The 17,333-nt window shown below is 37.8% G+C and overlaps 1 protein-coding gene across 1 annotated transcript in view; it reads right to left on the bottom strand.

Moving 5' to 3' along the window:
• The window catches only part of LOC109681103 (POU domain, class 6, transcription factor 2-like), a 119,637-nt gene that overhangs the window by 22,604 nt on the left and 79,700 nt on the right, over positions 1-17,333 (bottom strand). The window lies entirely within an intron of this gene.

The raw sequence follows: 17,333 nt of genomic DNA, 5'->3' as shown, positions 1-17,333 counted from the left end.
GGCACCAGCAGTTCTGCTCCAACTGCCTGGGCAGTAGGGGTGGGAGGTGGGACTCAGACGTTAATGTTATTTAATGTGCCTTAGCTGATATGGATGCACAGTCAACAAAGAACCATAGATGTGACCATTTCTCATGAAAAGTTGTTCAGAAGACAGAGGGGAAAGGTCAGCAGGAGAGTCAGCAGTGGTTGATAAGGACAGAAGGAGAATTACAGCCAGTACTGGGGTCCAGTGCAAAATAAACACACAGCATCCTTTGCTCAAAAAGTATTAAACACTTCAAGGCATTTCAAGACAGTGATGTAGAATATTAAACTAAACATGGGGCTTTCTGTGCTTGAGATCCGTGCATCTGATGATCATACACCCATGGAGCCGGTCTGCCCAAGAAGACAAATCACCAAGAACAGAAAAGACATGAGGCTGGAATGTCCCTTTGATTCTTCACATTTGGTGAAGACACAGGAGCATGAAGGCCCGGTGGAGAAAGTGATTAGCATCAGGTGTGTGGCAATGTTGCCTATACTGTGTGCCTGACCAGAGGGACCATGTTTGCTAAGAAAGTGCTTTATAAGACAATTCCTCTATTGTCTTTTTTGTTTTTATTTTGTTTTGTTTTGTTTGAGACGGAGTCTCACTATGTTGCCCAATATGGCCTCAAACTCACGATTCTCCTGCCTTGACCTTCCTAGTGCTGGGATTACAGCTGTGTGCCACCATGCCCAGCTTCCCCTCTATTGTGTTTGGATCAATTCAAAAGGCTTCAATTGAGAGTTCAGAAATGGTATTCTCACTTTATTTTTATGCTCATTTTGTCTGACTACATTTTGAAAGAATTTAAATTTCATTAATTCTTCTGAATAGACCCTCCACTGAGAAAGCATGTTAGTTTGTTTTGGCTCTTTTCATGCACAGACACAACAGCTGGACTTGTTTGCTTCTGTCTTTTTTGCTGTGTCCTCCATTGCCAGTTACTTCCCTATTGGAATAAAAGCCAATCTGCCTCTCCAGTCTCCTTCAAACCTCAGCTCAGAATTTACCCTTCTGGGGAGCTCCATTACCAGCCAAACATCCCCCAGTTCACCCCTCCCTCTACTACTATTGATCTCTTTACAATTGGGCAGCACTTTTAATTTTTGAAAGAGCTTTCACATACATTTTCTCATTTGACCCTTACAACAATCCTGTGAAGTAGGCAGAGCAAGTATTATTATCCCCATTTGGAAGATGGGCAAAATGAAATACAATGTGCTTGAGTGACGGGCCTTAAGTGAAGTGACACACAGCCAGTCAGGGCCTGAAGAGAGTCCTCCCCATTCCTCACTGGCTCTGCAAACCTTTCTGGAGACAAGGAGTGATTATAACCAGGGCCACATTAATTTTCCACTTTTGATAACATTTTCTATAAACACAGATTTTTTCTTTTTGGCTCTGAACCTCTTCTATTCACAAAGGGTGATCTGTAGACTGGCAGCAGCTGAAGGATCTCAGATCACCCTGGACCTAACAGACCAGAATCTGCATTTTAAGATTCCTAGGTTGTTTCTGAGTGTATCAAAGATTGAGAAATGGTGCCATAGATCACAAGCATGCATGTTTGTGCATGCTGACATATATGTGCATGTGTAGACTCTCCTGGTCCCATGCCTTATAATAATAACATCAAAGACTCACGTTGGGTTAACCGGTGCTACAGTCTTCTAAATACTCGCCATATACTGATTTAGTCCCTACCACAACCTTAGCTGGGGAAGACAAGAATACTGCTCTGATCTACACTTTACACAGAACATAAGTAAGTGACTGGGAGGCGAGGTAACTTTGACCAAGCTAGGAAAAGTGGCAGAATTGGAATCTGAACCCAGGCAGGGTAGCACCAGTACACATGTTCTTTGCCATTATGTGATTTCACCTTATGAAGTGAGAGAGCATGCTCTCTGGTTTTTTGTGATCATTCCATGGCACTTGAGATGATAGTCTCAACCCAGTAGCAGTGATTTTAGCTTTTCCTCATTGACCTATAAAACTGTAATAAAGTAGAATACCATCATATCATCATCATGCAATCATAGCTTCAACTATCTGGAGGTCAGCACCCTGGAAATACAGGCTTCCAGAAGGGCCCCAAAGCAGACTCTATAGCTGATTAAAAAGCACCACAGCTCCTTCATTGTGCAAAGAGCACCTTTCACTCACCTAATAAAACTCAGTTAATACTGCCCCAGATACAGCTGGCCTTGGATACAGAAAGAATGCTCTGATGGGATGGAAGTTTCTAAAAAAGGCCTAACTTTATTCTATCATAGTCCATAAGAGGAAGAGAAATTAGCAGTAGACAGAGAACAAAAATGAGTGTCCACCGTCCAGAAGGGCCTCGACTGAAGCCAGACCATCAGAAAGGAGGCAAAGTGGCTCCTGCAAGCAGCCCTATTAGGGACCACATCTTTGTTGAAGTCACACCATAGTCCAGGAGTCTAGTTTCTCTCTCTGCTATCTCTGAACTTGATTACTATGCTTCTGTTGGTTCATAGGAAGACGCTGTCATGGACAGACTCAACTCACATTTACCAAGACCACAAAGTTTATGGACACCAAAACGAAACTTAGTTTTTTAATTAATTATTCATTTATTCAAATGTGCATACATTGTTTGGGTCGTTTATTAAATTAACATTTACAACAATCCTTTTTTCTGAGTTGACTATGTTTACCAATTGAGAGTTCCTACATAGGTAGTCAAAAATATAATTAACATTTTAACTCTTAACATATTTTCTTTATACAGAAAAATATTGTAATATTTAGAAAATAAAAACTAATTCTTTTTGGTCTTTTGAGAGAGAGTCTCAATATGTAGTCCAGGCTGGCCTCAAACTCACTATGTAACTGAGGCTTGGCCTCAAACTCACCATCCTCCCCCTCCTCGGCTTTCAGAGTTCCGGGGTTATAGCTGTGTATAAAACTCAATAAATATTTATTCGGCTGGGATATATAGGAAAGAAATTCCTATGGGCTATACCTGCACAGTGTGGGACGTATAACATGGGAGGAAGATAAAATTGCTATATTTAGAAAAGGCTAGAGTTTAAAAACACAAAAAGAAATGAATATTGGTAGAGCTACTTAGAATACAATTAATAATTACAATTTGTATTTGTAAATATAGAGTTATAGTAACAGGAATGGTGTGTTTTAATTACACTCTTTGATTTTTATTCTGGTAAATGCCAATGTTTTCCTGGGTTTTAGCAAACTAAAAGCATGTTGGTTTTGAACCCTTATATTATTGTGTTTTTGATGGTATTTGGAAAACTTCGATGCTCTAGAATTTGAAGATGTGTTATTTGTTGCTAATGCAAGGTGTAGGGTGTATGTTTTCATGTGTGTGTTTTCTTTTTAACTTTTCATTGGTTCTATGCTGATTCATGAATGAAAGAACATTTCAAAACCAGGACATCAAAAACTATGATCAGTCAGACATCTGTAGAGCAGTGATGATCAAAGAAGCATGTTTTGGGAAGGGAAAAGCTTTCTTTGTCTTCTCCAGTGTTGGTCCATTGGTCCAATCTGCAGAATAGGTGACAGTTAACTATATAAGTTTCACAACAGAAGGGGCTTCGTGAGGACAGTGAGCAACCTTCCCTGCAGTGAGAGCCAATCACTGTCATTCTCATTCTCACTATTTGCAATGCTAAAGATTAAACTAACATGCCTTACAGTTAAGATTGCTCTCAAAATCGAACAGGACAATACTGAAAAATGGGGAGCTGCTTTGGCCGTTAAGCCAGGCTCGTTCTCTCTAACACTGAGAGAAACACCATCACTCTAGAATCTTGCAGTGATGAGAGACTCTCTTCCTTTACTGGACAAGAACAAACTCACTGGAAGATGAGAAAGGAGACTAAATCCACAGGGAAGGGCCTGTGGGCCAGTGATGGCTTCATGGCAGAAATAAATACTTTGTGACTGGATAATGAAAGAATGCTGAAAGTTATGAAGGAGAGAGGCAAGAAAAAGCTCAAGGAAGAGAAGAAAAATGAGAAAACATCTGGCACTTGCTGACTGAGCAGACATCAATGCAGCTATGGGACAGTTTTCCCAAATGGAAATTGAAGCCTAGAGAGTGAAGTCTGTTCTGGGAATCTTCTGGTCAGTGGTGTGCGAGCTGAATGGATGGGGGTGGAGGGCAGTCAAGGATGAGTCCTAGGTTTCCAATGTAGGGTCTTCTGAGTGGATATTGAACCAGTCTTTGAGACAGAGAAATCAAGAAAGGAAGTACCTGCTACGGAAACCATGTGTAAAGCAGTATTATGGCTTTTATGGCCCTTCAGACACAGTTGCCTTTGTGGGTTCCTTAATCCATTAAATAAATCAAAATTATACTTTATGATTGCATAAGTATGGAGACAGAAATAATCTAGGCTAGATCCATTAATATTACTACTATCATTATTATAGTCATTTTATGTTGTTTAAACAAAACTTAGGTGAAAGTATTTTTAAGGCACCAAAAAAGTTTCATGGTCTTTCAGCACTGTGCCAGCTGTGTCTTTAGAAGTTATCCCTAGACATGTGTCCTGATTTTCCTAGAATGGTTTCTGTGTATCCCTACTACTATGGCTTAATTAGTGGTAGTGTGTTCTTTTCCACATTCAAAAAGGGTCTAGTTTGAACAGCAAAACAGTCACCTTGTAGGGATGCACTGGCTTTGGACATGTTTGAGCAAAGGTGGCAGCTAAGAGGTGGGTGAAAGTATCTAACGGAAAATTAGTGGCATGGGTTTCAAGACAGAAGAAAGATCTGGAGTCAACATCCAGAGTATAGCATTATCAGCATTTAAATACCATTAAAGCATAAGAGTGAGTGCATGAGAAATCAGAGGGCTGAGAAGAGCAGACACTTAAGGAATGGGCAGAGGAAAAGGACCTATGAACTGAAGACAGGGAAAAGCACACACACCAGGTAGTATGGGGAAATAATCTGATGATAGAGGGACTGACAACAGCATCCAACACTGAAGAAAGGTCACCTGTGGAGAGTAATACATAGTGTCTGAGGGTAGAGGCTCCAAGGAGCACATTCTGCCCATGGTGAGAGTTTGGTCATTGCAATGGGAAGGAGGTGTGGAGTTCAGGTCCCAGGGATGAGAGAATGGGTGCTCTGAGTAAGAATAGTCCTGATGAATATCAGGGTTATGACAGGGAAGAGAGACCAGACAGAAACTGGCAAATGTGGGGTCTGGGAAGATGTGAAGGACTTGAAAAGATATAGTAACAGACTGAAGAGCCAGCAGTGATGGGAAAGAAGGAAGAAAAAGGAATGGAGCTGGGGGGATGGGATGTGACCAGAATAGGATACTTCCGGATACCTCTTCTACTTGAATAGGAAGACAGGATAGGTGTGACTGCAGGTAAGTTTATTAGTGTTCTCAGAACTAAATACAAGGAAAATAAAAAGATCACAGAAATACATAAATGTAATTAGATGTTGCGTGGTCATAGTTTTCCAAGTACAGATGGTCCCAGACTTATAATGGTTTATGTTTTTTCACCTATACAATGGTGTGAAAGTAACATTTATTCAGAAGAACTCTACTTTGTATTTTGAATTTTGGTGTTTCCCCAGCCTAGCAATATACGACCAGTCCTCTCTTGTGACACTGTGCAGCAGGAGCAAGCCACAGCTCTCAGCCAGCTGCATAGTCCCAGGGGAAACAACCAAACCTATACTGTGGCATGTGCATAGTAAGTGCATTTTTGTCATATTTTCAACTTGAAATGGGTCTATCAGGACACAACTCCTTAAGTTGTGGAGCATCTGTACAGTCATTCTTAAAAACAGGATTATGCTTTGTTACACTGATAGTATAAAAATACTGTACGTTAACACCTACTTTCTAATAATACATGAAAGCTGATACAGACATGTGGCTGCTTATAACAATTCACACTTGGTGTGACTTCTGGACTCAAGAAGGTATTTCTGGTTATGCTCTTTAACTGTCTGAAGATAGCCTGCCTCTTGGTCAGTCAGTGTCTGCCTTTAACTTGATATTTTCCATCACCTTCTGTCATGTTGCTGTCAGGGTCCTTCTGCTTGAAAGAATCCAGCTCTCCCACAGGGTCAACTGAAGAGAGACTTTTCATTCACTCTTCCTCCATGGGCTAGCCCAGGTGGTCCCTCCTTTCACCTGGCAGAAGCACTGGCACACATATAGCAGGAGAAGCCTGCTCTCTGGTTCAAAAATCTCTACCAAATTCTTTCTAGTTGTCTCTGTCTCAGCTCCATTTTTAGGCTGCAACATTAGAAGTTGTGAAGAGGAAGAATAGGCCTAACTCTCTATTAAGTAATCCACACAAATTACCATGAAACCACCAGGCAAAGCATGTCACCATGCTTAGAACCCATGTTCCTTTCTGTATTCCTCCCCTTGGAGGGGTTCAGAACACACCATCTAATGAACCACAAGAAAACAGAGCAGAGCACTGCTTGGAAAGACCAATACATGTCTCATAGAAGGACAATCATTGATACAGATTAGAAATAACCAGAAGGCCCATGATTCTACCATGTTGCTTTGATTATCTGGGCTATGGGTAAAGTGTTTGTCCCTTTCTCCTGAGCATGTGGACAGTCATAATTATCTTCTACATAACTCATCCTTAGGGAAAATAATTACAAGGTCAAAGGAGAAGGGCAAAGGACACTGAAAATAATTGGTTAAATTAGAGTTGGATCCAATAATCAAGCTATGGAAACAGCCAAGATGCCCCACTACCCACAAATGGATTAAGAAAATGTGGTGTTTATACACAATGGAATTTTACTCAGCCACAAAGAAGAATGAAATTTTGTTATTCACAAGTGAATGGATGGAACTGGAGAACGTCATCTTAAGTGAAGTTAGCCAGGCTCAAAAAGCCAAAAATCACAAATTCTCCCTCATATACAGATTATAGACCTAAAACAAATGCAGTAATATTATTGGACATGGGTCACACACTAAGGGAAGAATGTGTACAGGAGGAATAGGGAAAGGGAAGAAAACCTAAAACTTGAATGTGGTTGATGTGCTTACTGTAGAGGAGCAAATATAGTAATCATAAATTGGCAGAGGCCACTATGGGAAGGGGACTAGAAGTAGTGAAGAGGTCTGGCAGAGATGAATCAACGTGGGTTGCAATACACAAGTGCATGGAAGCAATGCTAGGAATCTCTCTATATCGCTATTTTTATCTCAAGCTAGCAAAAACGCTGTCTTTCTTTTTATCCCCTATGTTTTCTCCTCAACAGAATCGGAAAAGAGGGCAGAACTTGTATGGGGGGGTGGAGGAGAGGAGGTGCCCCAAACAATGTATACACATGTGAGTAAATGCAAAAACAACAAAATTTTTAAAAATCAGCATTGGATTACTAGCTATGTTTTTTCAAGATTCTTGTACAAGACATTTACTTACTCCATGGGTTATCCCATTAATCCTAGCACAAATCCACACAGGATTATGATAATTCCCAGTTTACAGATAGGCAAACTGAAGCATAGAGAAGTTAAGCAACTGCCTGAGGCTAGCTAGTAAGTGGCAGAGCTAGCTCAAACTACAGACAGAATCCACCTTCTTATCTACTACCAACTCTGTCTCTCTCCTGCTGAGCTGTTCAATATGATAGCGATCGGCTATGTGTGGCTATTGAGCTCTTGAAATGTAGCTAGACTGACTAAAGAAGTGGTTTAAATATGAAACGCACACACAGGATTTCTAACTCTAGTATGAAAAATATATAAAATATCTCATTCATAATTCTATACTGGTTGCAGCTTTGAAACGGTAATACTTAGGGTGTATTAGATTAAATATATAATTAAAATTAATTTCCTCTGTCTCTTTTTTACCTCTTAAATGTGGCTACCAGAAAATTTAAGATTAAACCTATGATTTGCTTTTGTGGCTCATATCGTATTTCCGTCAGACAGCACTTCTTTGTAATATTGACAAGGGCCAGGCCTCCGGTAATTTCTAGCTTCAATCTTCTGAAACAAGGAGGTGGGCTAGGGTGGATAGTAACTGATCCTTGAGTGTATTTTCCTGTACTTCCTGGATTACAAATGCCTTGAAAACAATGATATCCTAGTTAAGGATCACTTTCACTAATTAAATTCTGTAGCGTAATCCAGTAAATCCTGTAGATTAAGCCATTTAAGTGACAATGACATTACATTGATACAGAAGCTCACGTCTAAAGCAATGTTTTGTGGACAACTGGTAACCACTTAAATGCCCCAAAATGGGACTGGCTATGTGAATTGTGGAATCCACAAAAGATGGAATGTTATGTAAAATATTAAAAATGATGAATTAAAAAAGTTTACAAAGATACTGGAAAATGTTTGTGATCTAATGTTAAATGTACAGGATTACCTCTACTATGTGAACACATATGTCCCAAGTGTTAACAACTATTTCCTGGGTAAGATGAGGTTTGGATGATCTTTTAAAAATGCTAATCTTTTTACCCCTTTCTGATAGTTGTGATTTTTTTCAAAAAAGGAGGAAATGCCTTTTATAAAAATCATGTTTTAGCAAAGACAACTTCTACTTCTTTTCCAGAAGCTCTCTGTACTCTTTCCCTACCCTTAAAGAAACACGCAAATCAACCAGCAAACAATAAAGCAGTTATAAAAATTATCGATGGTCTTACTGTGGAGCATGAAGGTTGTAAGTTAAATATAAAGACGTCTCTCTTGACTTTAAAAGTTTTTAAGAGCTTGAGTGTGTTAAAAGACAAGTGATTTTCAAAGAGAAGATTGAGCTGATGGTAATGTTGCCTGGAATAGGGCAGAGGACAGGGTGACATCCCTTCCTATCTAAGACTACATATAAACAGTGATGGGTGTCCCATGGCTAATCACACTGAAATTTGGATTTCTTGCTGGATTCTGTTAAGCATGGCCATTAACCAATTGAAGGATTATCTTTGTTTTATGGTTCTTTTTACTCCAACAGCCTTTTCTTTTTTTCACTCAGTTTTTTTTGAGAACGTAGACAACACTGAGAGATGCTTGCTAAAAATGTCTAAGAAAAATCTAATATAAACAATAGACATCACATGATTTGCAAATTGTTTCTCAAATTAAAATATGCCCCAGGCTTTAAATGGTAACTTTAAATAAAATTATCAAAACATTATAACTAAGGAAAATTGTTTAACTTTGTTATAATTTTATATTAAGACTTAAAGTAGTATTTTATAACATAACTTATAGGATAAACATAAATTATAAAATACATCTATAATATATTAAACTTCATTTAAATTCTGTTTTTTGTTATATGTTTGCTGAGAAGTCATTTAAAATGGGTAATAGTTTTATATGAAGATGCAGTTTCTTTTGATTAATTTAATGAGGACTACGTATGTCTGTTGTCTGTATTTTTCCAGGTTTTTGATTAGGTATATGCAATAATGCTGCAATATTGAAATTGCCTTGTTATGCTAGTCAAAGTTAAGAGATTGGGAAATTTTCAGTTTCCTAATCATATGATTTCATTCTTAGTACCTAGGCCTAATGAGTTTTTAAAATTATTTTTACAATCCATATATAGCATATGGTTTGTAAAAGATTCAGGGCATTGTCTAATTTTTCCTTCATTATTCCCCTTAAAGAAGATAGACAAAATACAAGAATATGCATTTTTACCAAAATAACCCTCTAATATACAAAGTTAAAAGTAGCAAGCAATGGAAATACACAGATACTGAGCAAAAACATGACAACCACAAGGATATTTTACCTTGACATTCAATTTTATATCCACAAAATGTGGCATAACATTTTATGATAAAGAATCTTATTGCAAAACGTGGATGTTTTATTCTGAGCACTCACTTTTATTTCATTAATTTATCCAGTCATTCAGCAAATAATTGTTACATCATACACTGTTTTATGTGTGACTAGAGGTCAAATGTCAAGTGGCTGTGGTAAAATTCTAGGTGTATTAGTTACAGGCTGCCTATGTGTCTATACTAGAAACATACAAGTTACATTTTTACCAGTGCAAGTTTTAAAAATGTATGAGCCTATGAGTTGGTGCAACTTTATTCACTGCAATGGATGTGTGTGTGTGTGTGTGTGTGTGTTAACCATGTATTCTTTTCACACAGTTTTTGTTATTTTATTATTGGAGGGAGGGGGAATAACTTTTTATACCTATGTCTCAGCTCACGCATATGCTTGGTAAGCATGACAATTCTCCCAAAATCTCAATCTCAACACAGAATGACCTTAACATATCAAGGTAATAAAGGAGAGAGATGAAAGTTTCCAGGCAACTCTTTTAAGAATGGGAGTTTTCTCTGTGAATAAAAATCAGCAGGCATTTAAATAACAGTGTAAAAATTAGATTCTGTATCTAATCAGATCTAAAGTACAGTCATTTGACTAAAATAAAACTCTTTCCTACTGTTCAAACCTCCCCTTCTGTAATTTGTATTCTTTTCATAGTCCGGATAGTGTTAGGATACTACTGAAATGTACAACTCAGTTAATTCTACCACGCAGCATTGTTAAACATAAAATAATGTACTGAGGAAGGGCAGCCCACCATCCATCACGGCAGACAACTCGGGAAACAGAAAAGCACTGCATTTTCAGAGTAAAATGCAATATAATGACCATTGCTTTGAAATGGATCAATCTGGCGGCATTGGCGCAGCTGCCCAGCATTCAAAGCAGCAATCAGTGCTGGCTCTGGTGTGGTAGTTTTCTTCCCAATGTCATCTCATTTTATCCCCTCAGAAAATGGCAGTGGGGACAAAAAAGATGTAGGAGAGACACATCAGGTTTTCCTTCAGCGTCCTTTCTATTGTGTTAACAACTCTCAATTGGGCTAGCAATTTTCCACTGTCTTGTATTAGGAATTACACTGGCACAGTTTGCACCTCTCCAGTTAAGCCTGCACCGGCACCCACTCCAGCCCCATTTCCAGCAGGTCTGCAACTCAGTCACAACCATTTATGTTAGGCTAGAAATGGGGAGAAAGGGCTTGTGACCAGTGATTTTAACAAATCTATATTGCTTCACTTATTTAAGTCTTTCACCTTCATTATAGTCAAGACTTTCTGTCTTGGGATTTTTCCGCATGCAGAATAATGCCTGGTGGGAAGTTTCTGGTTGCTGTAAAGGAGGAAGTATCTTGGAATGTAAAGAGAGCTGGCTTGTGAAGTCAATAGAGCCACTAATGATCTTATAGAGACTTCTGGTAAGTCATTTAAAATAGATAACACTGCCTGCTCCAAACCTCCAAAGGTTGTGATGATGTTGAAAAGGGGAACCCATGTGTGAAAATGTGTGGGCATTTTTAAGGTGCTACACAAATATGATGTGTTTCGCTATGCAATGACTCTTGAGGAAATAGGTTATAGTTGATGCTTGATGAAATTTTCTAATTTTATTTTTTTTCTCAGACTGTAAAGAATTGTGTAATCATTGTAGACATATTTTTGCGGCATCCCTCTCACTTTGAAAATTCCTATAACATGTCATTCACAAAAATAATATATTCCAGATAAACTAAATATTTATTTGTAAACAATAATAAATTAGAGAAAGAATCAAAAGAGGATATGGCAATTGTTTTAAGACTTGAGTTAGAAAAGACCTTACTTAGCATGACACAAAAACTAAAAGCCAAAACAAAAAAGTTTAACATATGTGACTATATAAAAATATATGATTTCTTGAAGGCACAAATTAATTTTGAGGACAGTGAAGAATTAATATGAAATATTCCCACCTATATAATATTCAGAATATTAAAATCTACAAAATATAACTGTTTATAAATCAATAATAAAAATATAACCTAATAGAAAAATAGGCACAAGATATGCATAGACATAAGAATTACCTAATAAACAAAGGAAAAGATGCTTGACCTCACTAGCAATTGAAGAGGGTGTAAAATGGGAAAGTCCTTGTGAAAGGAAAGTTTGTAGAGCGCACAGAAACTCCATTCCCACACATTCTTCCTTTAGCAACAGTCATACTAATAAAAGATATTCATAGGAGGATATTCTGCACAGGTAAATAGTTTACAAATGACCCAAAGGCAAGTCATCAAGAGTAGGCTGAAGAAATTATGAGTTTCTATGAAAACGTGAGACACTAAGAAACTTTTCAGCTGATAAAAATGAGTGCTGCTCTAGACAGGTGTTCATGATGTCTTGCAGGAAAAAGGAAGGAAAATTCTATGTGTTATACATTAGGAAGAGCCTAGTTTGTAACAAAATAAGATTTTGTTTACATAAATTATTTTCATATTATATAAAATTATATCCACACACATTATAGATATTTTATGTATGCTATATATATATTATCTATCTTCATGTAAATCCAATTTGAATATACAGAAAGTTTTGAGGAGTTTAAACCAAACCATGAAAAATATTTATTAGCAATTTGGGTGTGAAGCATGAGGGAAGGTACCTATACTATTTGAATATGCTATAAAGAGCATGCATTATTTTGTAATATGTTAACAGTATTTCACCTTTAACACAAAAACCTCCCAATATCTTGGGTTCCTCTATCTTTATACACAAAGCTTACTGGGTTATCATTAATCTGCAGGGAAGTTTCACTCAAGGTTGGGTCATTATTAGTCACCAAAATATCTCCTTTGTCCTCCAGGTTGTGGACTTGCCTTTCCTGGGGGAGGTGAGCATTCCAGAACTCCTTTCCATCAGTATATTTAACAGTTCAACATTCATGAACAAAGCTGGAGTAAACAAGCATCAACAATGGTAATAGGATAAGGAAAAAGCTCCAGAGGGCCCTGGGGGTGAGAATGGGTAGGAACAAGCTCCCACTTCCCCAGGTGTATGATTTTTCTAATGACTAGTGACATGATTTTGCTCTCACAGATAATAGGCCAGGCTGACACATGGGCTCTGTCAAAAATGACCACCATTAGCCTCTTCCTAATCACATACACCTTCTCCAAAAAACCACTTCCCAATTAGTGCCTTACAGAACATCATTTCATTTAATGGAGAAACAGTCATTTAATGGGGGAATAGTTTCCACCATCAAATAAATTTGGGAGATACTATGTCAAGCAATGTGAACTTCCTCGTGGATGTTCACATCTATAATATGTCACATCTATATTTTCTAAAGTTAATTTTAATTGTGGAACCAACCAAGTCTTCTACTATGGAATAATAGTTTGGAAAACAAGACCTAACATGATAAAATGTCTCAGGTATTGGTAGTAGGCAAATTCATTTATTTATTAATTTGATGACTGTCAATGAAATACCTTGTTGGTGTTGGCTGTTATGGTGGGCACTGAAAATGTGAAGATGCACAACAATCTGGTAGGTAAGATGAGCATAAACTATCAGGTGGCTGGGAGCAATGATAGAGCTGTGATAGAGCTATGGCAGGAGCACAGACAGAGGTGATATAACTGGTCCTAGGGCAAGGGGAGGGAATGAATGGGCCTGGGTTTTCTGTAGGATGTGGTTTGTTCATCACGAAGCAAGAATTATTGCTAGGAGATGCACCATTTTTGCATGGAATTGGTGAGGTTGGGATTGAGAAATTCTTTATTAATTTCTGGTTGGTCAATTCTGATTTTCATTGGCCAGTTATTACTGTTTCCCTCTCAATCTTCATTTACCTTGATCCTTTATTTACCTTATCCTTTTCTTTTTTCCTCCATTTTCTTTTTTAGGTTTCCAGGCTTTTCCTCCAACATGAGTTCAACTACTCTTCACTTACAGACATCCAGGTCTTGGAAAACTTTTATGCCAAACGAACTGTATGAATGTAATAATAAAATACTTTCATCTCAATTTTCTTTATCAAAACATAGCATGACTGCCTTTCATAGTTACAGACTGACATATTAATCCACAAAAGAATCCCAACCTAACAAAAGAAACGTGATATTTCAGCTGTTTACTACAAGTTCTTATTTGGCCTTTGAAACAATGAAACTGTTAATGAACTTCCATTGCCTTGGGATCCTTCCGGGTGCAGGGACTCACATAAAGCTTCACTGTCTTAGGCAATTAGTTTTGTATCTAGTTTAACTTACAGTGGAAATAGATTCTCTCATATGGTTTTGCTCTCAGTTGAGACTAAGAACAAAAATAAGCAACTTTGGAATGTTGAACATATCTATATTATAAGGCTACCCTTAAGTAATTTATTTTCTAGCTTTCACTTCTCTATACCCAATAATGTTTGGGAGGGGACACTGAAGTTTTTAACAGATATAGAACAAAATTTTTTTATAATTTTACTAAATTTTTTTTAGTACTGGGAACTGAACTCAGGGCCTTGCACTTGCTAGGCTAGCATTCGACCACTTGAGCTGTGCCCCTACTCCTGGAAGAAAAATTTCATATTCCATAATACTAATATTATCAAGAATTCTCTGCATGATGGTAAAAGTTATTGGCCTGCAAGTTACATTTAGTTTTCAGACCCATTACTATTTTCTGAATTAGTAAATTCTTTTTTCTTTCTGTGGTAAATAAGGGCTTCAGTCAAATTCAGCCAGCCCTTATAACTGGTCATAGAAATCTGTAAACTTGGATAAGTTATCTGAACTCTGTGGCCCTTAACTTTCTCTTTGACAAAGTAGGGCTATAATTCCCTCCCAGTATGTTCTTAGGAAATTAAGCATGCTAAAATGTGTTGTTTATGCTTGCTGTGCTTGACATATTCCATTTGTAGCATGGCCACATTTCTCACCTCTGCCTTGGCAAGTCGCTGCTTTCTATTCTCTCATATAAAATGGAAGGGAATGGGGTAGATTACATGATCCTTATGATCTCCTCAGACTGTCACGTCCAGTGAGCTTTTATTGTGTCAAGGTACTAAACACATGGCCACAGCCTGACTTACACAAGTTAACTAATGAAGGTGTCTCATTTGGAGGACCACTTTATGAGGGCCTGGGGATGGGGGGATGAGGCTGCCTTTTTAATCAAGTACATTAGATTATAGTCAGGACAGAAAAGTCTCATGAAAATACTGTGAGAGTCTGCCAATCATGGTGGGTTGTAATTCCCTGGGGAAGTGCGACATAATCATAGATCTTAGTGAAGTAATAATTTTAGGAAATACAAACTCTTTGCATAATTAAAATAAATAAGCTAAGAATGACTTCAAAGAAATAGAAATAATGGGTGACACCATGGTTAATATTTATGAGAAGATTGAGACCAACCTACTGCCTCTAATATGGAGTTGGGAACTGAATTAATAAGTGTGACAAAACACTTAAACTAGTTCTTGAAAGAGCTAACATGTGTTTGTAAAGTCTCCATAAAGAAATAACATCCAGACACAAAGTTATCAGAAGACACCCATCTTTAACTTCAGGAGTAGTGGCCTTTACTTTTCCTTCTTACCTTAGTTTCCCTTCTTTGTATACAGGTGTCAAGCTAACATGTCTTGTCCTGTTTCCCTACACGGGAGTACCACTACGCAAAACTTTTCATGAACTCCAGGCCTGCTTCAGTGCAAGCATTGATGGTCACCAGCCATCCTGGGCAGTGAATGTCTTACAGACTCCCTTCCCACCTGACAGTGAACTCAGCAGGAAGTGGAGCTTGGCAAGCACAGAGCCTTCTTGCTAATAAGAACCTTAGGTACCAAATGGGTTCATACCTTGCTCCATGTTATTCAGGGAATAACATGGCGGCTGAATGGGTGAAACTCTGACACCTACCTCCATCCTACCAAGTGTGTTTTTATTCATAGGACAGAAGTGATTCATTTGAAAGAGCATGGATGTGGATTAAAAATATGTCATATTTATATATAATGCAATTTTATTCAGCCACAAAGAAGAATGAAATTTTGTCATTTGCAGGTAAATAGATGGAACTGGAGAACATCATCTTAAGTGAAGTTAGCCAGGCTGAGAAAGCCAAAGGTTGTATATTTTCTGACATATGTGGAATATAGACTCAATACAAATATAGGTAATATTATGAAAAACAAATTATGCTAAGGGGAGGTCACTAATGGGAGAGGAAGGGCAAAACAAGAAAGCTAAGGTGAATATGGTTGATGTACCTTCTATACAATATGAATATAGAATTTTTAAGCCTGTTGAAATCACCATAAGAAGGGGGCCAAGGTAGAGAGGAGAAAAATAATGGAATGAACCAATTAGAGTTATAATATATGTGTGTACATGGAGATGTCACAAGGAAACTCCCTGTGTAACTATCTTAAACAAACAAAAACATTTTTTTTCAAAAATGAAAAATAGGATGGTCTGGAGTGGGTACCAGTAGGAGGGAGGAGGACACGAGGAAAGGATGGAGGGCAAATGTGGTAGAAATGTTATGTACGCTGTATGAAAATGGAAAAGTGAGACCTGTTGAAACTATTCCAGGAATGGGGAGAGGGGGGTAAAGGGGAATGATGGAGGGGTGAATTCAACTATGATCTATTGTAAGAACTTGCGTAAATGTCACGATGTACTTTCAGTACAACAATAATACAGTAATAATGATTTTAAAACCTCAAAAAAAAAGAACATGGATGTGGGCAGGAAAAATGGCTAAAAACCTATAATATCTTAACATTATCATTATTATTTTTTTTTTGGCCGCACTGGGGTTGGAACTCACAACCTGCTAGGCAGGTACTCTACCACTTGAGTCACTGCACCAGTCCCTTTTTTTTTGTGATGAGTATTTTTGAGATAAGTTTTGCCCAGGGCTGGCTTTGAACTTGTGATCCTCCTGATCTCTGCCTCCTGAGTAGCTAGGATTACAGGCGTGAGCTGCCGATGCCCGGCCATTCTTACTATTTTTAATTGACAACAATTACAAATACTTATGGTGCACAAATGTTTTGAAGTATGTGTACTTTGTGGAAAGGTTAAGTCAACATAATAAACACATGCATTAGCTCACATACTCATTTTTTATGGTGAAAGTGCTTAAAATCTACTTTTAGCAATTTTCAAGTGTACACTGCCTAATGAGCAATTTCAATTATGTTCACTATGTGATATGATAGGTCTCTTAAACTTATTCCTCCTACCTGAGCTTTTATATCCTTTGATCAACATCTCCCCAACATCCACCCCCAACTAACTCCATCCCTGCCCCAGCCTTTGGTAACCTGTGTCTGCTTCATTTTATTTAACATAATTTCCTCCTGATTCATTCATGTCACAGTTGATAGGATCTCCTACTTTTCAAGGCTTAATAATATTCCATTGTGTACATATGCCACATTTTCTTTATTCATTCATCCCTCAATGGACACTTAGTTTGAGTCCATTTCTTGG

The sequence above is a fragment of the Castor canadensis genome, chromosome 2 (assembly GCF_047511655.1).
Source record: "Castor canadensis chromosome 2, mCasCan1.hap1v2, whole genome shotgun sequence".
Lineage (NCBI taxonomy): Eukaryota > Metazoa > Chordata > Mammalia > Rodentia > Castoridae > Castor > Castor canadensis.
This window is presented reverse-complemented; position numbering and strand designations above follow the sequence as displayed.